Source organism: Thamnophis sirtalis, unplaced genomic scaffold (assembly GCF_051295495.1).
Source record: "Thamnophis sirtalis isolate CommonGarterSnake01/CBP01778 unplaced genomic scaffold, rThaSir2_p1.2 scaffold_6, whole genome shotgun sequence".
Lineage (NCBI taxonomy): Eukaryota > Metazoa > Chordata > Lepidosauria > Squamata > Natricidae > Thamnophis > Thamnophis sirtalis.
Genome location: NW_028261386.1, coordinates 102132228 through 102159755, shown reverse-complemented (window position 1 = coordinate 102159755; position 27528 = coordinate 102132228). Strand labels below are relative to the sequence as shown.

Sequence of the window (27528 nt, the reverse complement as noted above, 5' to 3'; positions counted from 1 at the left end):
AAATTATTAATTATTGAATGGATACACTTGTCTCACACCCCAAAATCCACTATTTCTCAGAAACCTGCACTTTTTGCAGCTCTAATTACAAAAGCCCATATTAGAACAAAGTTGTTGGCCGGAATTGAACCTTCCACGATTTTTGTCCCTTGTTCTTTATCAACTTGGGAGACTTTATTTGCTGACTCAGAAAACCTTCAATTCGCACTTGCTGACTGGCCAGGTGAGATTTCTTGCCATGCACCTCCCGACCCTAGATTGGCTCTTTTGAAAACTGTTCCCCTGCAATGGCACACTCCATATTCCCCTCTCCCGCTTCCTCAGGCCATGACTATTTTTGCTGACGGAAGCAAAACCTATGGATCTTGTGCCTGGCAGGAGAATGATCGGTGGTGTACAAAAATTACCCCCCCCGCAGATTTCCGCTCAGCATGCGGAGCTTGCTGCCTCTATTTTGGCTTTTTCTACTTTTCCAAATAAACCCTTTAACTTGATTTTGGATAGTCTCTGTGTAACTCAGATTGTGAAATCAATCTATGAGGCCTGCAACCACTGCATTCGAACCTTCGCATCGCTGGGACGCCCAAAAGAGATAAAAACAGACAATGGGCTCGCTTACATCAGTGCAGCCTTTGCTGCTTTTTGTAACCAATGGGACATTGTGCACAAATTCGGCATTCCATATAACAGCCAAGGACAGGCAATGGTTGAGCGCGCTAATCAGACTCTTAAGCATGCCCTTGATCGCTACATTGAAATACAGGGGAAAACGCCCCCTAGCCTCCCAGCTTTGCAAAACATTCTTAATCTTTGTCTCTATACATTAAACTTTTTAAATCTCACCGGTCAGCCGCCTTCCTCAGCAGAAACTCGTCATTTCGCAGCTCCATCTTCTGCTGACACTCTTCGACCACCTGTCTACTATCGCTGCTTGCCTGACCTGACGTGGCGAGGACCTGCTGACCTGATTACCTGGGGGAGGGGCTACGCTGCAATCCAACTAAAAGACAAGGTCCTTTGGATCCCAGGATGGCACGTAAGACCATATTTGCCCAAACCACCTACACAACCACCTACACAAACACAGAAGCCGCCTGACCATGACCAATCAGCAACAACCACAGCTTGAGGCTGTCTCTGACCTGGAGAACAGGGCAGAGCACCCTTCACCCTACCACTCTTGGGTGTTGCATGGAACGTTAAACAACTGTGTATTTTATCTGCTCAAATGGAAACCCTAGCTAACACCACGATATTTGGGCTACAAGCCCTGCAGGCCGAAGTTGACTCTTTAGCTGGAATTTTAACTCAACATAGATTAGCTCTGGATTACTTGTTAAGCAAGGAAGGAGGCCTATGTGTTTGGTTGAATGCTACCTGTTGTTATTATTTGAACCAGTCCGGAGAAATTGAAACCAGTGTGGAAAAATTACATGATATCGTTCAAACAGTTAGACAGACATATAAGGCCTCGGACTCCTTGTGGGATTGGCTGACCTCTTGGCTACCTAATTTTAGCTGGTTGCGAAATACTGTCAAGACCATTATAACCCTTGTTGCTTTGCTGATACTGTTGTGCTGCTGTATTCAATGTGTACCCTCTTTATTAACTATGTGCAAGAATATAATCTCTAGCTTGGCTCCACAGAAGAAAATTCACGTGGTCAACCACATGGAGTTACATGAACAGTCAACCCCTTTCATGGGGAATGATCCCTTCCGCATGCCCAGCGACGAAGAAGGAGACGCTGCCTTTCAAAACAAAAATATAGGAGATGTTGGAATTCATTCCGGGTGTTTGCGTGCAGGGCAGTTTCTGCTGTCTGAAACACACATACACAGGGATGCAAAAACATCGCACCAGAAACATCTTTTTGGCCTAACGGTCATAACTCACTATGCAGCCTCATGTATAGTGAGAACTATGTGAGCCAGCTACTCCCACACATGCCCTTTCTCCCCCCTATGCTGTGCTGTAACTTTCTATTCCCCCTCTCCCCCTCCCAATGCCATGCAGCTTGTAACCTTCTGTTCCCCCTTTGCCCACCCTTTGCAATGATGTGATTTTCTATTGAACTAGAACGATCCCACTCCCTAAGGATCATTAAACTATGCAAGCATCAGATTGGTCATAGAAACAGTCAAAATATATCCATGCCAAAAATTTGTCAGGATGAAAAAGAGAACAATACTTTAAGATTGGTACAGCTAAGAAAGATTTAAAGCTGCCTCAGATACATGCTGGCAATCAGACTAATGCAAAATAATGGAGAGACAGTAGAAAGAGAGGATGTTAGGACATGTCTATACAACTTAAAAAATGCCTTTCAGATGAAGGCATGTAATCCTGGTCTCAGATGAAGCCTGACATGTCCCACAAGCATAAGCTCAGGATTATGAATTACTACTGATTTACCTTTGCGAACAAAGTCTCCTTTGCTGAAGTCTAGATCACCGGAAGGCATGAATTTGTAGTTTGATCTAGAATCCACTTTCATGTTATCAAATTTAGCTTTATCTGCCACATCATCCACCTCCTTTTCACTTAGTTCTTTTCCTAGGAAGTTACATATTTTCAATACTGAACTTCTCAGATCCTGCAATTTGATATAGCTTTACATTAGAACATCCGCAACAATGGAGAAAAGATGGAAACGTTTGTGAATATATTGTGATAATTCTAAAGAATATCACTTTCTTACACAAATTTCACATGCTGTCTCTCACTCCCCCAACCTTCGTTTCTTTTCTTACTAAGAAAAATACTGAGATTAAGTGATTTGTATTTTTTAAAATGAACATTGTACATTGACATGGCAAGCATTATCAATGGATTAGACACAAAAACACTTCCTTAGGATTGCTGCTAAAGGTTTTCAAGAGGCAAATTGTTGAGTAACATTTTTCTCAATATATTTATATGACACAATTTTTCTAAGATTCCGATTCTTACATTCTTAGCAATTTTATTAGAGACTGGCCGGTTGTCAAGTCCGGTTAAATAAATGCCTTGGCCTCGCTTGAAAATGATGGGTGCAGTTGAGTTGAATCAATTACTTTTGAACCAAAACAGGAGACTATTAAATGAGCCAAAATTTTGCTGAATTAAAAACCAATTTTGCTTACCAGATTCCCCTTCTCGACTAAGTCAGTAACTCTATCAAAAACAAGATCAACTTAATTTTACCTAACCTGTCTGCAATAAAGACAAGCAAACTCCTGTTATTTCTACCATGTCTACATAAGTATTTACAAATACACTGTTTATAAATCTGATTTCAAAATGGCAAAAGTCTAATTTTCTGAATCCTCTCTTTCTTATTGAAAAGGGGGCACTTACTTTTCTTCAAAATCTTCACCGGTCCTCCAGGATTTGACAGAAATAACCAAGAATGGTTCTGTAATCACCTCTGTAACTTCCTTCTGCAATAAGTTATTCTGAACATCCCATCATTTCTAAAGCTTAATAGTCATATTGCACTACATGACATAGATACAACTTACCTTTTTCATTTCTTCATAGGAAAGGAAGAAAATATTGAAATCATCCTTATGAGTGCACCAGCCTTCTATATGGTCTAGCCACAAACTATTGCCCACTGATAGGAGAGAAATGAATTGAGCCTAAACATGACAGCAGTGATAGACGTCACCTGATTCAGTTCATTTGCAGCGTTCCAACTGACAGATTGTCTTAACGCTTGCATTTCCTCCATTTATCTTGATGATCATGGAGGTCTTCAGATCAAAGCATGATTGAGGAGACTCCCCCAGGGGTGGGTTGCTACCAGCATTGCTGGTGGTTCGCTTTGTACGTGCTTTGTGCGCGCTGCATGCACATGCACAATTGAGTGTTAATTGTCCTGTGCATGAATATGAAAAAATGATTAAAATCCAACCCAGCAACAGCAGTGGCAACCGGGGAACTGGTTTGGGGGCATAGGAAGCCTGCTGTTCCTACCATTTCAGCGACCCATTCCCAATTTCCACTAACCCAAACCAGTGCAAACCGGTATCAATCCACCTCTGGGCTACCCTAATAACACTGGGTATATAGTGGAGAGACAAGGAATGGGAGCCGTAACAAATGTGGTTGTACACTCTGACTTGTTAAGGGGTGTGGGGGAGTTCTTTCAAGAGATCCCTATTTTGTTTTCTTTGCTTTTCCTTTTCCTTATTTGGATCTTTGGAGCAATCTGGATCATTTTTTATACTTCTGCAGATTTTTTTATTTTTATTGATTTGTATTCCACCTTTATTATGTTTACAAATAGCGCAATTTGGTGAACATATTCAACACACCTTCCTCCTCCTATTCCTGTTAGCTCTCTTCTGTTACCCTAAAATGTTCCTAATGGGATTACACTTTTAGAGAATATTTTTTGTTCTTTAGATATTGCATTCTATTTTTAAAAAATGGGATTACTCTCAAGCTTTCAAATGAATATTGATTTTTGTTAATTTCAGATTTTGTCCATCCATTCCCAACACAATCACCTCCTGATTTTAAACCCCCAAATAACTTCTCTCCATTTTTCTGAACATTAAATGAATCCCAGTATTTCTTGCCTTCTCTTGCCTTTCCCTGTCACTTTTACATCATGAGTTGTCCTAGGAGTCCTCTATTCTTCTCCATACATTCATGTTTGTCTAGGATTCATACAAATTACTGCATGAGTAAATCACGATTCTTATCTTATTTTTGGGGAGAGGGTGGATTCTTTGCTCCACGTGGGAAGTGGATTGAAATATATTCATATTTTCTTGTTCAAGATAAATGACAAGCATCATCATAATCAAAATCTTCTTACCTTTGCCAGCCAAAAACTTCCCCAAGAATGTATCAAAATCTTTTGGAGTTTCTAATGTGACTGAAACTTTGTGAAAATGATACATAGAAACCAAGACATCCTTTGGATTTCTAAACACATAAACAATCTGTAGCAGAAAAATAATAGCTAGGTCAAAAAAATGAAACAAAAACAAGAAAAAAGACAGACCGCCACATACAATTAACTCTCATACAGTTATGTAATAGGCACCCTTCTATCATGGGATCTTGAAGCTCATCAGTAAAACAATGTTTTGAGAACTTCCCAGAAGGCTAATAGGACTGTGGCTAGCCTCACCTTGGGGAGAATGATGTTCCTTCCATAGGGCAGCTTTCTACGTAGAACCTGCCCAAGAAAACTCCCTAGTTGATAGGACCCCACATGCTTCTCTAGCTTCTTGATAGGATGGAAAGAGAAGAGGAGGTCCTTCAAATAACCTGTTCTCAACTCATGAAGGGCTTTAAAGATCATAATTTACACCTTGAAATGGAACGGGAAGCAAACTGGTAGCCAATGCAGCTTTCAAAGCGGAAGTATAATCTATGCAGTTCTTGGAGAACGCACAAAATCCCATTGTGCTAATTTTGCACCAGCTGAAGCATCTCATCATCTTTAAGGGCCATTGTAAAAAGCAGCTCCATATTAAAGCTGTTAGAGTGTTCATCAAAGAGGTGACTAGGGCATGAGTGACTGAGAGTAGCAGTTTCCTCTGAAGAGATTTGATGGCTAAAGAGACGAGAGCCAGTTTGGTTTAGTGCTTAAGGCACAAGGGTAAAAAGCAAGACACTGTGAGTTCAAGTCCCACCTTAGCCATCTCTCTCTCTCTCTCTCTCCATCTTGCCCGTTTGTCAATAAAACATTCATATGCACAGCTAAAAGAATAGAAAACCGACAGCTCCCCATTCCATTCTATAATGTAGCAAAATAGGTCTTACCTTTGCTCTTTTATTTCGTAACCCTCTGGGTACCAAATAGTAGGGCAGATGGGAAGAATAGAGACGAGGTGATGGGTGATTGGTTAAATCTACCTGGAAAACATTATATTCTAGCCATGGTATTCTGTCAATCAGGGTAATATTTTCAGTTCCATCTTGATGACCTTCATGAAAAATCAAGCTCAGAATGTTCTGAGTCCATATTGTGCCTGTAAATAAGAAATAATTAAATTAATTCACCCAGAGCCAGTATTATTTGGAGATTGTTACAGAGATAAACCTTCCTTATCAGGAAGAATAGTAAATGTTCTTGTTTCAGAGAACATAAAATGTTTCAGAGAACATAAAAACAATAATTTCTTCTAAAATAGTTGATGCATATAGGAGAGGAAATTAGCTCTGTAAAGAAAAATAAAATGTTGATATCGCAGTGTAGAAAGTTAGCACCCACCCCTCTCATAGGAATATGAAATATTTTAGGAAATATTAAAAGGGCAGAATATTTCCTCTAAAGGGGGAGGTAGAAACTCAGCCTTTGTCAATGGGCCATTAAGGCTGAGCTAGCTCACCTGCAACACTAAAGACAAAGCAGCTTCCTGCAGCTCTCTGCCCGCCCCCAGGATGGGATTAAGACACAACCCTCAGGATATGATAGGATTAGTCCTCTACCCATCTCATCACATGGCACCTGCGAAGATTACATTGGCCATCTTTCCAATCAGCCACCATGTTTCCAGTGTCTTTCTCCCCACTTGGAACTGAACCCAGATGGACATTTCTTCCAACAGCAGATTTAGCAGCATATTTTACTTACATTTCCAGCTTCTAATAGTTCTGAGAGGCCAACACCCAGCAGTGTCCAAAAGGAAAGTAGACACCAGCAGAACTTTTGAAGCCAAAAACAGCCAAGCTGAAGGAAAGCGCTTGGCTAGACCAGGGCACAAGCATCCCCTTCCAATCAGAGGTGGGTTTGTACCGGTTCCAACTGGTTTGGCTGAGTAGGTAGTAACTTGGTCGCCCACGCCCACGAACCTGTTCTATTGTCGGCAGCACCATCTTTATTTTTCGTTCTGTACATGCACAGAACAATCTGTATTGCAAAAATGTGTTTTTCCCCTTTCCTAATGTTCTGCACATGCACAGCCCTTTTTAGGTGTAAATGCGCACGCACGCGTGTGAAGCGAGCACGTGTGTACAAAAAAATTTGCGCACCGAACTGGCAGTAATGCCAGTAGCAACCCACCCCTGCTTCCAATGCCAAAGACACTCCCAAACATGCCTATGTGCTTGGTGCAAATGAGAGGCCCTTATCCTTTGAAGCTAGCTTGGGTGCTAGGCCTCTGTCCAGTCCAGCTGGCACTAAGGAGACTGCAGGGCTCCCCTAGCTTTTGATTTTCGGAAGCAAGCTCCGTGCATCAAGAGTGGAAACCTCCCAGGTGAGCTTTCCAAAAACCTTTCTCTTGTTTTAGCCCCTCCCTCCACAAATCACATTTTTTTCAATGAACTGTAGGAAGTACCCCAGAAAAGACAGTGCCAGGAGATGCCAAAATGGTGCAGGAATAAAGAAAAATCCTTTTTCCCTTAAAGAGACAGAACTGAAAGTAAGCACTCGGGAGATAATTGAAAGTCTGGTTCATTGCAAAAGCCATTGCCAAGAATAACTTGGAAGTATGGGCAGGCAGCCAAAAACAATTACTAGAAATAATAAAGCCTGATCCTGAAAATACTCAAGCCTACACTAAAAATAACTCACCAAGAACTCCCTTTTTCCTGCCGCTGAAAGTATTAAACCCCCGGAATAGGATACACAAAGGTCCTGGGACAAGATTAACCCATTAAGACAGGAAGACAGGATTCAGAGCAATCACATCAAATAAAAGCACACAAAAAATCCAACAACTTATCAGAAGCTTCAAAGGGAAAATAGGACAAAATGAAATAAAGCTAGAGGGGAAAGACTTGTTGACCTTTCTTCCTTCCACCTCCTCTAATTTAGTGCTGAAGCTAAATTCTCCATCTCTGCTCTTCAATCTCCCTTTTAATAACTTAATTTGCTAAATTTATTATGCAGGTAAAGAGGGTATAAAAATGTGTGACTTACCTTGAAGAACAGAGAAAAAGAATCACCCAAGAGCTTATTTTTTAAGAAGTAAAGTAGAGAGGGAGACCTGAATGGAAATGTTTGGAAAACTCTTTACTGCTTAGCTGACTTCCTTTATGACTCAACTTTTGCCCTGGCAATGTGCTATATGTGCTAACCTTAACTTGCTTTGCAATTTTTCCTTTCAGCTTTACACACAACTACCAGAACAACTTTGCCTCCTTCATCTCCCCCCCACCGTATAAAATTTCACTCCACCCCTTCCAGCCTTCTTAAGGATAAATGCAAAGCTGTGATTCTATACAGTCATGTTTATGACAGGCATGCCCAGGACATGTGAGCCATGTCAGAATTCATGTTCAGGTCTACTTAAAGTGATTCTGCACCAGTGGTGGGTTCCGGATCCCATTCCAACTGGTACAGTTGGAACGGGCCCGGCGGTGTCCACATGGACATGTGCAGCGCGCGCACACACTTGTGCGTGCATACTCATGCAGCACACACATGTGTCTTAGTGCCTCTGTGACACTCCAGCTGATCAGCACGTGCGGAAGTGCCGATGACTTAAAAGACCGGTAAGGAGCTCGGGCGGGCGGGCCCTCCGGAGCACCTTACCAGAACAGTATCTGGTGCTCTGGGCAGGCTCCGGTACACCCGTACCAGGGTGTACTGCCTCCAACCCACCATTGTTCTGCACACAAACTGAGTTCTAGATGTTTCAGCTGCACACCACTGTGAAGTTCAACAATTTAAACTTCTGTGTGCATTTGAAAATAATATAACAGCCTCGGATTCTGAAGTGTTTATTAACATTCTGCAAATCACAAAGTTAGACACCACCAACAAATGGTGCAACACAGGGCCTCTGCTAACAGAATGTAACAAAGTCTGTTGTTGGGGTTTTGGTGAAGAAACTGATTTCTTCAGACTTATCACATTGTAATTTTAGTGATTAGAGCAGTGGAAAACAAGATGTATCCTGCTATTCTCACTAGTCAGACTGAAATTGTGAATGGTCCATTTTTAATTCCCTTTAACAGGGTTGACGTCAACATACTAAGGGAGAGATTAAGAAATATTTCATGGATAGAAATCTTAAAGGGAAAAACAATTCAAGATGCTTGAGAAACTCTGAAATATGAGATCATAAAAGCAAAAGGAATAAATAGTCCATCCTATCAAAAAGAATACCATGGGAGACAGAACAGTAATGCAGATCAAAATAAGCAAAAAAATTGATAAGAGGACTGAAGAGGACTTAAAGAGCTAGGGTGGTTCCAATCTACAAAAAGGGGAAAATTCGATCCAGAAAACTAGACACCGATCATCCTGACATCAATAACTGAGAAAATCCTGGAAAAGATAACCAAGCAGCAGATTTATTAGCATCTAGAAAGCAACTACCAAAAGTCAATGTGAGTTTGTTAAAAATAGATCACGAGGGTCAAGCTTTATTACCTTCTTTGATAAAATGAGTACATTAGTTGATCAGAGAAACTCTGTGGATATAGTATAGTTAGATTTCAATAAGGCATTTGACAAAGTAGACCACAGCCTATTTCTTGGTAAGATAGAACAATGTGGGATAGAAAGTACCATCACCAGATGGATTTGCAATAGTCAATGTCACTCAATGTGAAATCCTAATGGAACTACATTTATATGGAGGGCAGCATGCTGTAGGGCTATCTCACTGTTTTGAGGCAGTGTTCTTCAAAATCTTCATAAATGGTGTAGGTGAGGGGATAGAAGAGGAACTCACTAAATTATCAAACAACATCAAATTAGGGAAATTGCTAACACTTTGGAGGATAGACTCAAAATTCAGAAGGATCTTGAAAGACTTGAACTGGCTGGTTTCTAGCCAACAAGATGCATTGAAGTGGTGAAAAAATAAGGTCCTGCACTTAAGCAGGAAAAATAAAATGCACAGATATAGAATATGTGGTACCTGGATCAACAGTAGTAACCGTGAGAGAGATCTAGGTGTCCTCATGAATCATCACTTAAGTATGATGAAACAATGTGCTGCAGCTGCCAAAAAAGCCAACACAGTCCTAAACTGCATCAACAGAAGGATAGCAGCAAGATCATGAAAAGAGATAGTACCACTTTACATTGCAGTGAAGCCACACTTAAAATACTGCATCCAATTGGGGTCACCACAATATACAAAAAAAGATGCTGAGACCCTATAAAGAATGCAGAGAAGAACAATTAAAACGATAAGGGGACTACAGAATAAATCATATCAAGGGAACTAGGTATGTCTAAGCTAATGAAGAGAAGAATTAGAGGTGTTATGAAAGCTCTCTTTCAGTATACAAGGGGCTGTCACAGAAAGGAAGGGATTGATTTAGTGGTGGGTTTCAAAAATTTTTAGAACCTCATCTGTAGGTGTGGCCTGCTTTGTGGGAGTGGCTTGCTGGCCATGTGACTAGGTGGGAGTGGCTTGCCAGCCATGTGACTGGATGGGAGTGGCTTGCCAGCCATGTGACTGGGTGGCCAAATAGTAAAATGTGGTGAAACTCACTTAACAACACTCTTGCTTAGCAACCAAAATGTTGGCTCAGAAACTCTGGCATTTGAAGCATGCAAGTCTTAAAGCTGTCAAGTTACAAGACCCTTGCATCCCTAACCCTTTATAAAAAAAACCAGGGGTGTTCAAACTGGAAGCTTTAAGACTTGTGGACTTCAACTCCCAGAATTTCTCCTCTCGCTCTTCATCTTGATGCTGTGCAGACGGGCGGGGGGAGGGAGCTGGAACCGGTTCTAAATGGCACTGTAGATTTGTGGAACCTCTTCTATAGAAGAGGTTAGGACTGGCAGGAACCCACCCAGGATTGATTCATTCTCCAAAGTTACTGAGGGTAGAACAAGAAACAGTGGAGGAAAAGACATTAAAGAGAGATCCAACCTTGAACTAAGGGAAAATTTCCTGACAGTAAGAACAGTGGAACAGATTGCCATCTGTGTTAAGTTCGTTATTAACTGAAGAGGCGTGAGGCAGCTGTGGTAAGAGAGCAGCTATTTATTCAGTAGAACGGCAACTACAACTATGTACAGAGATTCCACCTCGCCCTGCTTGACAGCTATTTATACCAAAGGCCAGTTGGGGCTCCTGGAAGCTGGTGGCCGGATAAGAGAGGCCTGATTGGATGAAGGCCTCATGCAGAATGTGGTTGGGAGGTGCAATTATGGATGGAGGTTGAACTTGGGCAGGCTGCCAGAAGATGGTAGCTAGGTAGGAGAGGCCTGATCGAGCAAAGGCCTCAAGTGGAAGTCCATGTAATGGCGGAACAATGGGTTGAAGAGAAACTTGGGCTGGCTGCTGGGCAGCAACGGCCAGGCAGGAGAGGCCTGATTGAGAGAAGGCCTCAGGTGGAAGGTGGTGTCTCAGTTGATCCACATAGCGCTGCCATTCGCTGCCATCTGGGAAGCCGACTCTGTAAGAGCAGGGACCGGTTACAGCAGTGATGGTGGCAGGCACCCATTTTGGATCCCCAGAAAAGTTCCAAGCGTAGACTAGGTCCCCCTCTCGGAAAAGGCAGGGAGAGGCCCGCAGGTTGCAGGGCTGATGCCCGGTATAGAGAGGGTGCAGCCTGTCCAGGGTGGTTCGCAGGCGGTGGCCCATCAGCAGCTCAGCAGGGCTTTTGTTGGATACTGGGCAAGGGGTGGAGTGCTGACCTAAGAAGTAAGCAGCCACCCTTGCTGGCCAGTCGCCCTGATCCATCCTGTCCAATGCCTCTTTGGCCAAGCGGACAGCACGTTCTGCCCGGCCATTGCAAGCAGGATGGTATGGGGCAGTTGGAGCATGGTGGATCCCTTGCATGGCCAGGAATGCCTGGAAGGCCGTGGATGCAAATTGTGGGCCATTGTCAGACAAGATAATGTCCAGCAACCCATGGGTTGTGAAGAGGCACCACAAGGCCCGCAAGGTGCTTTCCGTTGTGGTAGAAGACATAAGGATAAGCTCCACCCAACGGGAATAGGCATCCACAATCACCAGGAAACTCTGGCCATGGAAGGAACCCACGAAATCCAGGAGGATTCTAGACTAGAGGTCCCTGGGAATCTCCCAGTCCCAGGTAGGTGCAGTGGGGGGAGTGGGGTGGAACACTTGGCAAGGGGAACAATGGCCTACCCAAGATGCTATCACCTCATCCATGCGGGGCCACTAGACATAGCTGCGAGCCAAAGCCTTCATGCAAGCTATGTCTGGGTGGTCTCTTTGGAGGCGATTGAGCACCTGACAGCGGAGGGAGGGGGAAATGATGACCTGGTCACTCCATCTGGTGGGTTTTAAAAGGCCAGAAACCCTCAGAGACCTTTCCCAATGGCCACTCTCTCTGGACCCAAGTGAAAACTTGGGAAAGGACAGGGTCAGCCATAGAGTGGGCCGCCATGTCCAAGGCAGTGAGAGGCAGAACCAGAAAGGCAATGGAGAGCATGGATGTGGAGTGAATTGGGTGAGGGTCAGCAGTAGGGAGGGGGCAGCAGCTGGGGGTGTCAGCATGCCCTAGCTGCTTGCCCGGATGGTACTGCAGCGTATAGGAATATGCCATGAGGAATTCCATCCAGCGAGTCATCCTAGGAGAGAGAATGGGTGGGGTAGGATGGTCACCAGCCAGAGGTCCAAGGAGAGGCTTGTGTTCAGTGAAAAGAGTAAAGTGCCGTCCATATAAGTAGTCGTGAAACTTTTTAATCCCGGACACGGCAGCCAGAGCCTCCTTGTTGATCTGGCTGTAGTTCCTCTCAGCAGAGGAGAGTGTCTGGGAATAAAAAGCTATGGGGGCCTCTGAGCCATTGGGGAGTACATGGCTCAGAACTGCCCGTAGACCAAAAGGGGAGGCGTCATATGCCAGCGGCAGCGGCAGCCTGTCACTGTACTGCACTAAGACAGCCGCTGACGTAAGCATGGCTTTGACAACCGCGAATGCATGCACTTCACAGCTGCTCCAGCACCAGGCCGCGGATCGGTCGAGCAACTGATGCAGCGGCTCGACTAGTGATGCCTTATGAGGTAGGAAAGGCATGTAAAAATTCAGAAGGCCAAGGAACGCCTGCAGCTTTGCCTAAGAGGCGGGCGTGGGGGTGTTCCAGATAATCTTCCACTAAGAAACCCAGGAACCCCACCCTCCAAGTTGGAAAGTTACAGGTAATAGGTGTAGGAAAGAGCTTGCAGGCCTTACCAAAGTTTTAAACTAATATAATTGCAACATATATTTATAATAGTGCAATATATGCCCAAGGTGTAGTGTGGAAGCTCCCCATTAGCCAGGAGGCAGTACTGGAGAGTGTTCTGCGGTGTTTGCGGGGTGTTCTGAGGTGCCCCCCTGCACTTTCACTTCCTCATTCCCTTGATGTTCCAGACAGCCTCCATATACCCATGTGTACATTTGAAGTTCTCAGACACCTGTTACCTTCAGTTTCTCATTTCCCACCATCTCACGCTTCCTCTTCTAAATATATCCACATCAAGTACAGACTTTGTACAAGTCAGCACATTTGAAAATATTAGTCTGGTATATTTTGCAATCTAGTATCTAGCACATCAGCTGCTTAAATTATAAGTTTTAATTAATAAAACAAAGCATCCTTCATTTAAAATAAAGGAGCACATCTACTTTGATTAAAAGCATTCCAGCAAGACACATACAGAAAAGGGGATAGACTGGATGAACCATCTGAATGATGGGACATGCAACTCTAAATACAGAATGGAACTATAGAGGAGCAAGGTCCAGACTGCAGACATAATTCCTCTCCTAAAGCAGATGGTTGTCTTGTTTTGTTTGTTGATGGAAGGCAGAAAAAATTACTCGATGCTGGCATGGTTTTAGGCAAAGGTTGTATGGAGAGCAGGGGCAGAGCTTGCTAGCACTTGCCTCCCTGTTGGGCAAAGCTTCAGTCTTTGCCTTGTAGCAGCTAGGTGACGTGAGCTAAGGGGCTTCCTCATATGGGGCTGGTATCTTTTTTTTCAGTGCAAGACATGCACCCAAGAGACCAGATGTTGACACTTCACAGCAGTATTGGTGGTCAAGATGGTCTGGAATGGACCCTTCCAATGAGGAGTCAGGCAATTCTTTAGTTGAAACACCTTCACCAGTACATAAGGTGCCAAGGACTAGCAAGAATGAAAAGTCTTTCCCTCCCCCCCCCCTCTTTTAAAATGTAGCAGCAACCTGTGAATGACAAGACTTTAAGGTTGTAACTGAGGCACGGCAATAGTCTAACATAATGCTGTCCAAATCTTTTATGTCAGTCAGGTGCACAACAGATGGAAAAGAGGCAAGTCTGAGTGTCAACTCATTCTAACAAGGTCCTTCTGACAATTCCATGCATATTTCTTTAATTACCTGGTTTGCAAAGTGAGCACCCCTATCACTTCTCAAATAAATAAGGATACCAAATTGGGGAAAATATTATGTGGCTGGCAGACAATACAGGTAGAGCAAAGATATTTCACCAGAACAAGAACTCCTAGGAGCAAATCATTTTATTTTCTATAGCAGAAGATACTCCCTCCTTCCGAGGTGGGTAAAATGAGGACCCAGATTGTTGGGGGCAATATGCTGACTCTATAAACCACATAGAGAGGGCTGTAAAAGCACAATGAAGCGGTATAAAAATCTAAGTGCTATTGCTATTGCTAAGTGCTATTCTGAGTGTCATTCCTTTTACTACAAATAAAATATTATTAATCATATTTGTTACATTTATCAGCCTTCAGAAGTGGGTTTCTACCAGTTTGCATTGGTTCAGGCGAACCGGTAGTGATAATTTGGCCTGGGTCGCAGAACCAGCAGCGACCCAGGCTGGCGAAGCTCCCAAATCGGTTCCCCAGATTTCACTGCAATTGCCGGCATGTTTTTTATTAGCTTTTCATGGTGTTCGCGCATGTGCAGAACGATTTACAGTGAACTGTGCATGCACAATCAATGTGTGTCTATCACATGCGTGAAGCGAACCAGTACCAATGCTGGTAGGAACCCATTCCTGGCAGGCTTATATGGTTCTAATAATAATGTATGGCAAGTAGGGAGGGATGGGGAGGAAGAGTATTCCTTACTCCTGGGCCAGCTGACTTCTTCCAGGCAGCCCTTGCTCTGCCTTTCGGTGTCAGCCATCAAAGACAAGGTTTTTGTGGGCAGAAGAGCTTGTCCCACCCACCACCTCCCAGGCCCTCGATTTGCCAAAGCATTTCTTTGCCTACGTGATTTCAGGTCCAGCATGTTTCTCACTTTTGTGTGCAGGGAAACAAAAGTTTGTGCAACTAAAAAAAAAAGGTTCACTCAATCAATATCAACTTCTCATGAAAAAGATCTCGCAAAGTTGGAATTGAGTGATTATTATTTTTTAGTCCCACAAACTTTTGTTTTCCTGCACATGATGGCGAGAAATATGACAGAGCTGGAAATCAGGTAGGCAAAGAAATGCTTGGGGAAAGTGAGGGAACTGGGCAGTTGTGGTAAGCTCCGCGTCACAGCAATGGCAAAAAGAGCAGCGGAGAGACCCTCTCTTCTCCCTGCTCCTCCTCCTTCCCTCATGCTGGCCGCTCCATTTCCCATTTCTACATTGCAGTGCAGTGCCAGGATCCACTTTGATAGCAGGGTGGATGTTTTGGGATGCAAGACTGCACACCTGTGCTGTTTTGGGACATGAGGCTGCAGTCTTGCGTTGTCCGGGAGGCCCCCTACCCGCCTGGCCAGTGTCAGAAGAAAGGATTCCCTGTGGCACAGAAGTTTTAGAAAAGATTCCCTGTGGGACAGAAGCTTTGTCTAAAAGGAAAAGCATCCAGAAACCTGTTGTTCGTAAGCAATCCTAATATTATGTCCCATATTTCCCACAACTAGATGTTTTTAAATTGCATGCTTGAGTGCCAGTACATAAGTAGACTTCTTTATCATTTAGTAGAAACAAATTCTATTAACAAAGAAATAAGTAGGGAGTGGGAAATTTGGAGAAGCTGAAATTGCTGTTCACTTCTTGCATTTTCTCCAGCTTCTGCAGCTTCATCCACTATTATTTCCATTTTAGAATAAAAAGGGCTTAAAGTTGCAAAAATAATAGTTCTATAGGGGCATTTCTCAGGATTCTGCATTGTCTACTTAATGCAACCATATGCCATCACTACCAGTTTGCCTGATCCAGACCGAACCAGGAGCAACCCATCTCTGATCTGATCCCCATACAGTGGATTCAAAGCATCCCTAAACCTTGTCTTATCCTGCAAGATATGGGCCATGTACCAATAGCTTTGCCCACCCCACTTTCTTATTTTGAATTTCCTGTCCAAATGTAATTGTTTTTTTGGCTTGGAACCCAAAGGTCAGACTGCCCTTTCTTCTGTCCCGGACAACACATTTTCTGGTGATACAGTTTTCTTCCAGATAAATAATTGATGGGCAATAAAAACACAACCTGCAAAATTTTCAATAATCTTTATATCTTGGTCAGCTAAGTTCAAAAAACAGAGGTGAATTTGTGGTATGGAATCATTTCTCAGATGAAGCCTGTCAGTGAAACAAAATCTTTATAATTTGCATTATATCTTTGGAAAATACAGCTGATGTGAAAATACAAAATTTATACAATGTACTCTGTATGTAAGGTGTTTGCAATTCATAGCACTTATTTCTTAATCAAGCTAATAATTAATATTTCATAGATGGAAATAGTTCTTGAAATCCACTGTATTTATTCATAAACCCTTATTAATTTTGTTAATCAATGCACTCATTGGACAATAGGGGGTTATAAAAAATGACTTTATATCCAAGGTATTCCCATATCTACAAAAAAGTATAAAAAGAAAAATCTGTTTTTTGTTAAGTAAATGTTAAGTCACTATAAACAGGCAGGTGCAAAAGTTATCCTCAGGTTTAGGGTTAGGGTTATTTAAAAGGTACATGAGTCAGGAAATATGCTTGGGGAATGGCTGGAAATGGGGCAGTGGTGGGTTCTGGATTCTGTTCCAGTTGGTATGGTTGGAATGGCCCCGGTGTCACCCACATGGCCTCCGTGTGCATATGCGCACAGCTTGTGCATGCGTCGTACTTGCTTGTGATGCTTCCGCAAGCCTCTGAGATGCTCCAGCTGCTTGGGGGAGCATCATGCAGGCACCGTACGTGCCATACACATGCGCGGAAGCGCCAAAGGCTTAAAACTCGGGCTTTAAGGAGCTTGGGCAGGCGGGGGGGCCCTCCAGAGCACCGTACCGGAAGGGTAGCCGGTGCTCTGGGCAGGATCTGGTACGCCTGTACCCGGGCGTACCAACTGCAAACCACCACTGGAATGAGATTGCTGTTTATGTAAATACAGATAATCCTTGACTTACACCGTTTGCTTAGCAACTGTTCAAAGTTATAGTGGTGCTGAAAAAAGTGATTTAAAATTGGTCTTCACACTTATGAGCATTGCAGAATCCCTGCGGTTGTGTGGGGCACAAAATTCAGGCACTTGGCAACCAGCATGTGTTTATGATGGTTACAGTGTCCTGGAGCCGAGGTGGCGCAGTGGTTAGAGTGCAGCACTGCAGGCTACTTCAGCTGATTGCAGTTCAGCAGTTCAAATCTCACCGGCTCAAGGTTGACTCAGCCTTCCATCCTTCCGAAGTGGGTAAAATGAGGACCTGGATTGTTGGGGGAAATATGCTGACTCTGTAAACCGCTTAGAGAGGGCTGAAAGCCCTATGAAGCAGTATGTAAGTCTAACTGCTATTGCTATTGCCATTTGCGACCTCTTCAACAGGCTTCCAACAAGCAAAGTTACCTAGGAAACTGGATTCACTTAACAACCATGGCAGTTTGTTTAACAACTGTGACAAAATATGTCATAAAATTGGATACATATCATTTAATGATTGCCTTACTTAGCAACAGAAGTTCTGATCCTAATTGTAGTTGTAAGTTGAGGACTACCTGTATAGTTTTAATAGGTTGTAGTAATGGGAAACGATTGGTACAACTGAAGAAAGATTTGTAGATCTTTGATACCTGATTCATGGAGGTGGATTAGGTTAGTTTAAATCAGATTTAAACCCAAGCGACTTGGAATCAGAGTTTCTCAAGTAATTCCATTTTGCATAAAAATTTCGGAGGCAAGCAGCCGCACGAGGCAAGGCCCCTTCGAAGTGAGTGATGTCGAGTTGGCCATGCCCACCCAGTAACATGACCACACAGCCATGCCTACTAAGCCAGTCATTAGGGCAGAGAACCGGTTGTTAAATTATTTGAGTAATTATTAAATTATTCAGATGCATATACATGATCAAAGACCAAATTGCAAGCAACTTGCAGTGAATGGTAACAACAGTGGGCATGTTTAAGTTAATTCTGAGTCCTCATATGAGCTATAAGGAAAATATTTCTTTTTAAACATTGTATATACAAAGGCAATATCAGTAATTCTGATGCAATGATTTTGAAGAAGACTTCTAAGTAACATGCAGTTTAGAATTAAAATCTCCATGAAGGATCTTGTCTTTAGAATGGGAAAATATGCTAATGATATTTCTGGGATTTTGTACAGCATAGAAATGGTAGTAGCACAGGCAGGTGATTTGGAGGCCAATATCCAGGCTTCAAAAGTTCAGGAAGTTGTTTTGGGGATTTCAGAATGTTTGCTCCTCAGATATGGAAAGTGAAGTTTCAGTTGTTCTAGCAACCTTGGTAACTGTTCAGACTTTGCACTCCTGTCCACATGAAAAGTATCTGCAGTTTATACAGGTAGTTCTCAACTTATCACTTCAAATGAGCCAAAAATTATGTTGCTAAGCGAGACAGTTGTTAAGTGAGTTTTGCCCTATTATACGGCATCAGCTGGACATCAAATATCAAACTTCTAGTGCATTTGGCTTCATTGGAATCAAAATAAAAATGACAATAAGAATTTCAGAGAGGCATAAATTAACAGTTTTCTGCAGGCTCTATTATACTTCACAATAGCACAGAAATTAATGTTTCTGTCTTCTGTGATCCTTAAAGAGTTGAAAATTAAATATTACAGGGTTACATAAAGACCATTCTTGGAAGGTCATCTCTGATTCAATCCATTTGAAGATATGTGTATCACATGTTATTTTCCTCTAGTGAGCTGGAAATAGGCTCATGGATCCTCCTGAATATCCCAGCAGAACTTGAAGGGCAGCTTTTCCATCCTCTCCTTAAATACACGGTCAAACCTTTCACTCTGGGCAACAGTCATGAGATTCTTCCAGTCCCCAACAGTGCCTGGTAAGCAGTGATTAAAAAAATGTCAACAATTTAATGGTTTGCAAAACATAATTAACTTGGAACATTGCCCATTTCTCCATTAAAAGATGACTGCTTAGTCACCTCTTTGTTCATCAAACAGTTCTTAGAAATCTGTAAGTATAGTTTTTGGGGAGGAAGTTGGTTCCTTACTATTTGAACTAGAGCTGGGTTACAGAGTGAAGACTTGATAGAAGAGTAGTCATGGAACAAATGGTTTGCCAGTGAGGTTCAAATGATCTTGAATTTACCCTGTTGGAACTGGCCCCATGATTAAGGGAAATGATTGATGGTCCTTTGAGCATTGTTTATGTCCACATAGGCTTAAAGGAGGCAGTTCTAAGACTGGAGGACAGTACCCAGGATATAGAGTGAAGAGGCTATGTCTCCATCACCCAAAAGTGGCCAGTGTGAACTAGAACAATCCCACTCCCTAAGGATCATTAGTCTGTGCAGGCATCAGATTGGTCATAGAAACAGTCAAAGTATATCCATGCCAAAAATTTGTCAGAATGAAAAGATTGGTACAGCTAAGAAAGATTTAGGGCTGTCTCAGATACAAGCAATCAGACATGTTGGGACATGTCTATAAAACTTCAACGCGTCTTTCACATGAAGGCAATAATCCTGGTCTCAGATGAAGCCTGACATGTCCCACAAGCATAGCCTCGGGAATATGAATTACTACTGATTTACCTTTCCGAAGAAAGTCCCCTTTGCTGAAATCGATCCGATCAGACGACAAGAATCTGTAGTTTGCTCTAGAATCCATTTTCATGTTATCAAATGTAGCTTTATCTGCCACGTCATCCACATCCTTTTCACTTAGTTCTTTCCCTAGGAAGTTGCATATTTTCAATACTGAACTTCTCAGACCCTGCAATTTGATATAGCTTTACATTAGTTCATTCACAATAATGGATAAAAGACAGAAACGTTTGTGAACATATTTTGGGAATTCTAAAGAATATCACTTTCTTATACAAATCTCAAATGCTGTCTCTCACTCCCCCAACCTTCGTTTCTTTTCTTACTACGAAAAATACTGAGATTAAGTGATTTGTATTTTTTTTAAATGAACACTGTACATTGACATGGCAAGCATTATCAATGGATTAGACACAAAAACACTTCCTTAGGATTGCTGCTAAAGGTTTTCAAGAGGAAAAATGTTGAGTTACATTTTTCTCAATATATTTATATGACATAATTATTCTAAGATTCAGATTCTTACATTCTTAGCAATTTTATTAGAGGCTGGCCGGTTGACAAGTTAGGTTAAATAAATCCCCTAGCCTCTCTTGAAAATGATGGGTGCAGTTGAGTGGAATCAATTTCTTTTGAACCAAAACAGGAGACTATTAAATGAGCCAAATTTTTACTGAATTAGAAACCCATTTTACTTACTGGATTCCCCTTATCTACTAAGTCAGTAACTCTATCAAAAATAAGATCAACTTAATTTTAACTAACCTGTCTGCAAGAAATATAAGCTGACTCCTGTCATTTCTACCATGTCTACATAAATATTTATTAATAGACTGTTTATTAATCTGATGTCAAGGTGGCAAAAGTCTAATTTTCTGAATCCTCCTCTTTCTTGTTGAAAAGGGGGCACTTACCTTTCTTCAAAATCCTCACCAGTCCTCTAGGATTTGACAGAAATAACCAAGAATGGTTCTGTAATCACCTGTGTAACTTCTTTCTGCAATAAGTTAGTCTGAACATCCCATCATTTCTAAAGCTTAATAGTCATATTGCACTACATGACATGGATACAACTTACCTTTTTCATTTCTTCATAAGAAAGGAAGAGAATATTGAAATCATCCTTATGAGTGCACCAGCCTTCTATATGGTCTAGCCACAAACTATTGGCCACTGATAGGAGAGAAATGACAGATTGACATATTGTTTTAAGGATATATTCTTAATGCTTGAATTTCTTCCATTTATCCTTATGAACAGTGGTGGGATAAAAATACCCTGGAGGCCTTCAGATCAAAGCATGAATGCGGGGGACAACCTAATAATACTGGATGTGTAGTGGACAGACAACAAATGGGAACCATAACAAATGTGGTTGCACACTCTCACTTGCTAAGTGGTGTGGGGTAGTTCTTTCAAGATATCCCTATTTTGTTTTGTTTGCTTTTGCTAATCTGGACTATTTTTTCTACTTCTGCAAATTTACTTATTTTTATTTATTTGCATTTCCTCTTTATTATTTTTACAAACAACACACGGTGGTGAACATATTCAACCTTCCTCCTCCTATTGTCCCACAAGAACCCTGTGAGTTGAGTTTGGTTGAGAGAGAGAGGAATTGGCATGGGGTCACCCGGCTGGCTTTCATGGCTAAAGCAGGATTAGAACTCACAGTCTCCTGCTTTCCATTCTGGTGCCTTAATCACTAGACTAAATATCAAATATCAGACTTATTCCTCTCTTCTGTTACCAACTCTTAAATGCTCCTTATGGGACTACAACTTTAGAGAATATTTAATATTGCATTTTTTTAAAAATGGGATTACTCTCAAATTTTAAAATGAATATTGATTTTTGTTAATTTTAGATTCTGTCCATCCATTCCCAACGCAATCAAACACCCAAATAACTTCTCTCCATTTTTCTGAACATTAAATGAATCCCAGTATTTCTTGCCTTCTCTTGTCTTTCCCTGTCACTTTTACATCATGAGTTGTCCTAGGAGTCCTGTATTCTTCTCCATACATTCATGTTTGTCTAGGATTCATACAAATTACTGCATGAGTAAATCACGATTCTTATCTTATTTTCGGGGAGAGGGTGGATTCTTTGCTCCACGTGGGAAGTGGATTGAAATATATTCATATTTTCTTGTCCAAGATAAATGACAAGCATCATCATAATCAAAATCTTCTTACCTTTGCCAGCCAAAAACTTCTCCAAGAATGAATCAAAGTCTTTTTGAATTTCTAATGTGGCTGTAATTTTGTGAAAATAATACATAGAAACCAAGACATCCTTTGGATTTCTAAACACATAAATAATCTGTAACAGAAAATAATAGCTAAGTCAAAAAAAATGAAACAAAAACAAGAAAAAAGACAGACCACCAGCATACAATTAAATCTCATACAGTTATGTAATAGGCACCCTTCTATCATGGGATCTTGAAGCTCATTGGTAACCAATGTTTTGAGAACTTCCCAGAAGGACAACAGGACTGTTGCTAGCCTCACCTTGGGGAGAATGATGTTCCTTCCATAGAGTAGGGGCCATAGCAGAAAATACTTTCTACCTAGAACCTACCCAACAAAATTCCCTAGTTGATAGGACCACATACTTCTCCAGCTGGACTTGATAGGGTGGATAGGGGAGGGGAGATCCTTCAAATAACCTGTTCCCAACTCATGAAGGGCTTTAAAGGTCATAATTTACATCTTGAAATGGAATGGGAAGCAAACTGGTAGCCAATGCAGTTTGCAAAGCGGAAGTATAATCTATGCAGTTCTTGGGGAACACACAAAATCCCATGGGGCTAATTTTGCATCACCTGAAGCATCTCATCATCTTCAAGGGCCATTGTAAATAGCAGCTCCATATTAAAGCTGTTAGAGTCGTTCATCAAGGAGGTGGCTGAGAGTAGCAGTCTCCTCTGAAGAGATTTGGTGAAGAGATGAGAGCCAGTTTGGTTTAGTGCTTAAGGCACAAGGGCAAAAAGCCCTGTGAGTTCAAGTCCCACCTTAGCCATGAGAACTGGATGGGTTAACTTGGAGCAGTCACTCTCTCTCAGCCCAGCTCACCTCACAGGGTTGTTGTTGTAGGGAAAATAGGAGGAGGAAGTGTTTTGGATATGTTCGTTGCCTTGAGTTATTTGTTAAAATAATAAATGTGGGGGATATATATTCGTCAATGTGGCATCTTCTGGATACTCGGGATGTATTAGAGATCATTACAATCCACTTGGAAATGTCATTAGGGGAAAATAAACATAAGGTTTAACTATCTCTATACATGCATGACATTCCATTTTTAACACCTGTTTTGTTTGAGGTATTTTTTCCTCCCACTTCAAATTTTATCATCCACCAAACACTGTGGATCAAAATGACATCTGTTTCTTTGTCCTTGCCCATTTGCCAATAAAATATTCAGATACACAGCTAAGAAAATAGGAGAACGACAGCTCCCCATTCCACTGCATAATGTAGCAAAATAGGTCTTACCTTTGCTCTTTTATTTTGTAATCCTTTGGGTACCAAATAGTAGGGCAGATGGGAACAAATGACACGAGGTGATGGGAGACTAGATAAATCTTTCTCGAAAACATTATATTCTAGCCATGGTATTCTGTCAATCAGAGTAATATTTTCAGTTCCATCTCGATGACCTTCATGAAAAATCAAGCTCAGAATGTTCTGAGTCCACACTGTGCCTGTAAATAAGAAATAATTAAATTAATTCACCCAGAGCCACTATTATATGGAGAATGTTACATAGAGAAACCTTTCTGATCAGGAAGAATAGTAAACGATTCAGAGAACATGAAAGCAACAGTTTCTTCTAAAATAGTTGATGCATGTATGAGAAATTAGGTCTGTAAAGAAAAATAAAATGGTGATAATGCAGATTTATCAGATTTATTTTATGTACATTTTCAGGTTCTAATAAAATGCGAAACATTAACACCTGATTATAGCCTTGCACAGTTGCAGCAACCAACATACTGAATTAAATAACAGCATTGGATAAAAGATTAAGTGTTCCTCGGGAGATATCCTTGAACTTACCAGATTTAGGATAGGTGATTAGAAATACATCATCTTCTTGGATTTCAAAACTCTCTAGTGAATCGATTTTTTCAGGTGTGGTCTGGTTTCGAAAAAAATTAAATCCTTTGTGTTTAAATAGGAATCTATCTGCTATTTCCATTATTTGATCTGTTGATAAAATATAAAGTTATTGGCCCATTCTATTTTTTTCCCCTAGAAAGTGTTGGCCTAGTCCATGATTGGGTTCATTTTATCTGGCACAATTGGACGATAATATCATGCTGAATAGAGGAAACTAGTATCTATTATTTTATTTCTGCAGAGAAGTAAAAATGCACATTTGCACGCTGGAGGGAAAAGGCTTGTTGATCTTTTTTCCTTCCTCCCCCCCCCCCCCCAATTTAGTGCTGAAGTTAAACTCTCTGCCTCTGCCCTCCAATCTCCCTCCCTTTTAATAACTTAATTTGCTGAATTTACTATGGACAGTAAAGAGTGTGTCAAAATGTGTGACTTACCTTGATGAATGATGGGGCGGTTGAAGAGCAGAGAGAAAGAATCACACAGTTTGGGTTTTTTTTATACGGGAGAGACCTGAATGAAAATTTTTAGAAAGCTTTTTACTGCTTAGCTGGCTTCCTTTATAACCCAACTTCTGCCAAGACAACGTGCTATAAGTTCAGTTTTACACACAAACAACTCCCAGAACTCCCTCCTTCATCTCCCCCTCCCCCTGCATAAAATTTCACTCCACCCCTTCCAGCCTTCTTATGGATAAACACAAGGCTGTGATTCTGCAGTCATAATTCCGCACGGGCTTGCCAAGTCACATGAGCCTTGCCGGAATTCATGTTCTGATTACTTAAAGTGATTCTGCACACACACTGAGTTCTAGATGTGTCAGCTACAGGCCACTGTGAAGTTCAAAAGTTAAAACTTCTGTGTGCATTTGAAAATAATATAGCAGCCTCGGATTCCAAATAGTTTATTAACATTCTGCAAATCACAAACTTAAGACATCACCAACATGTGGTGCAACTCAGGGCCTCTGCTAACAGACTGTAACAAAGCCTGTTGTTGGGGTTTTGGTGTGTAGGAAGTTAGCACTCCCCCGCCCTCCTAGAAAAATGAAATATCCTAGGAAATATTGAAAAGGCAGAATATTACATTTCCCTGGATCAGAAATGGAGAAACATGTTTTTAGGCAGGAAACAGACTCACTCTTAATAGCCCCTAATTTTCTTAATGGGCCATTAAAATGCCCAAGCCAGTCTATTCTACATAATAAAGAGTTCTCCCCTTCAGCACCAGTGTGATGGGATTAAGGCATATTCGCCCTTTACCCCACTCACCTCATGCCATCTGGAAAATCAAACTTGGACTCAAAACAAAGCCTAAAGAGTTGCCCATGCATGGCCCCATGGGAGTCTGACAACCAATCAGAATACATTTTCTTACACAGGAACAGGAAACAGAGAGGTGGGACCGAACAGAGAGTATAAAAAACCCAGGAACTTTCAGCCCTTCTCCCTCTCTTCTTCTTCGCCCAACATTAAAGCATGTGACCCCCCTTTTCTGTTCAGGAACTCAAACCATGTGGTCCTCTCCGCCATTAAACCATCTTTCCAAGCAGCCTCCATGTCTCCAGTGTCTTTCCTCCCCACTTGGAGCTGGATCCAGAAGGGCATTATTTACAACAGGTGAAGAAACTGATTTATTCAGACTTATCATTGTTGTAAATCACATTGTAATTTTAGTGATAAGAGCAATGAAAAATAGGATGTATCCTGCATTTCTCTCTAGTCAGACTGTGGAATTGTGAATGGTCCATCTTTAATTCACATAGTGAATAGCTGGTTTTATTTATTGTTAGGTAAATGCCAGTGGTACAGGGACAACACTAACAGGATATGTTTTATATGTTTCAAGAGCCAAGGTGGCGCAGTGGTTAAATGCAGCACTGCAGGCTACTGCTAGATCAGCAGGTCAGCGGTTCAAATCTCACCGGCTCAGGGTTGACTCAGCCTTCCATCCTTCCGAGGTGGGTAAAATGAGGACCCAGATTGTTGGGGGCAATATGCTGACTCTCTGTAAACTGCTTAGAGAGGCCTGAAAGGCCTATGAAGCGGTATATAAGTCTACTGCTATTGCTATTGCTATTTATATTTTGCAGACTCTGAATTAACACTCAACAAAAATCAGTTCAAAGCATCTTATTTTTTATATTTCTAGGGAAATTGCAATAATCACAACTCTTCTGAAGATTTTTTTGACGTAGAATATAGCCACTCTCAGAGAACATGCTATTTCCATAGTGAGTTAAAGAGATGCAATTCTTTAAGTGAAGATCGACTTCCTTATGATTGTTGGCATGATCTGCAGGGTACAAATTGTCCAAAAAGGGCAATGTGTTTTACTGTACAATAGCATGTTATGATAGCTTAACTTCTGATAGTGATAGTGATGATGAGGGGTATTTTTCCAATGGCCTAAATATGTAAATATGCCATTCTGAACTCCGAATGACCAATAATAGCCTTAGCAATAGTAATAACAATAGCACTTAGACTTATATACCCCTTCAAAGTGCTTTACAGCCCTCTCTAAGTGGTTTTACAGAGTCAGCCTATTGCCCCCAACAATCTGGGTCCTCATTTTACCCATCTCGGAAGGATGGAAGACTGAGTCAATCTTCAGCCTGGTGAGATTCAAACTGCTGAGCTGCTAGCAGCCAGCGGTCAGCAGAAGTAGCCTGCAGTACTGCATTCCAACCACTGCAACACCACGGCTTTTACAATACAATAAAATAATGTATTAAAGAACAATGTTAACTCATTTGTCAGTGGTATTACAATGGTATGAATCCTCTTTTTCAGGAGGGAAGGTAACAAAGATGAAAGTCTTCTCAAATGCATTTGGATGAAAATTAGAGGAAAATAAATGACATTGCTATGGTTGTATACCACTAGTCACCCAACCAAACAGAGAAAATAGATGAACTTTTCCCTAATGAGTTAGCTAAGTACGGTAAATAGGAAACACACAGCTATAGTAATGGGGGACTTTATCCACCCTGAGATCCATTGGGAGACAAATTCTAGAGCCATGATGACGAACCTATGGCACGTGTGCCATAGGTGGCACTCATAGCCATTTGTTAGGGCATGTGAGGCATTGCCTGTTAGCTCCAGCATGCATTTGCGCGCTGGCCAGCTGATCTTGGCCTTCTTTTTTGGCTGTTTTTCGGAGGGCGAAAAACCACCCAATGCACAAACCGGAAGTTGAGGAATGGACTTCTGGTTTGCGTGTTGGGCCATTTTTCATGCTCTGGAGCCTTCAGGGAAGCCTCCTGAAACCCAGCAAAACAGCGCTGAGAAGGAAAAAAGGGAGGCTTAGTGCTGCTTTGAGAAGCCTCCCTTTGTAAAACAGAGCTGAGAAAGGGAAAAGGGAGGCTCCCCCCCTCTCAGAGCTGCTTTGAGAAGTCTCCCTTTGCATATCCGTGGGCACAGATGTGCAGGGGGTGGCACTTGGGAGTGTCATTGCATTATAGGTGTGGGCACGTGAGTGTGCACGGCAGCACGCATGCACATGCTTTTGGCACCTGAGGAAAAAAAGGTTAGCCATCACTGATATAGGTGATGCCCCAGCCAT

General features: G+C 41.8%; 1 protein-coding gene and 1 pseudogene across 2 annotated transcripts in view; both read right to left on the bottom strand.

Moving 5' to 3' along the window:
* LOC148045133 (amine sulfotransferase-like) overlaps positions 1-24478 on the bottom strand; it is a 60918-nt gene extending 36440 nt beyond the window's left edge. Inside the window, exon 1 of the mRNA XM_087718592.1 lies at positions 24396-24478. The gene's annotated coding sequence lies outside the window, so the exon portion shown is untranslated. The remainder of the gene's footprint in view (positions 1-24395) is intronic.
* On the bottom strand, positions 17144-24535 carry LOC148045132 (amine sulfotransferase-like; annotated as a pseudogene). The gene is made up of 7 exons (XR_015697067.1): positions 24396-24535; positions 23899-24048; positions 23335-23543; positions 22030-22156; positions 20910-21004; positions 19820-20000; positions 17144-19102 (listed from the first exon to the last, which is right to left on the bottom strand). The product of XR_015697067.1 is annotated as an amine sulfotransferase-like (transcript).
* Positions 24536-27528: the final 2993 nt, after the last annotated feature.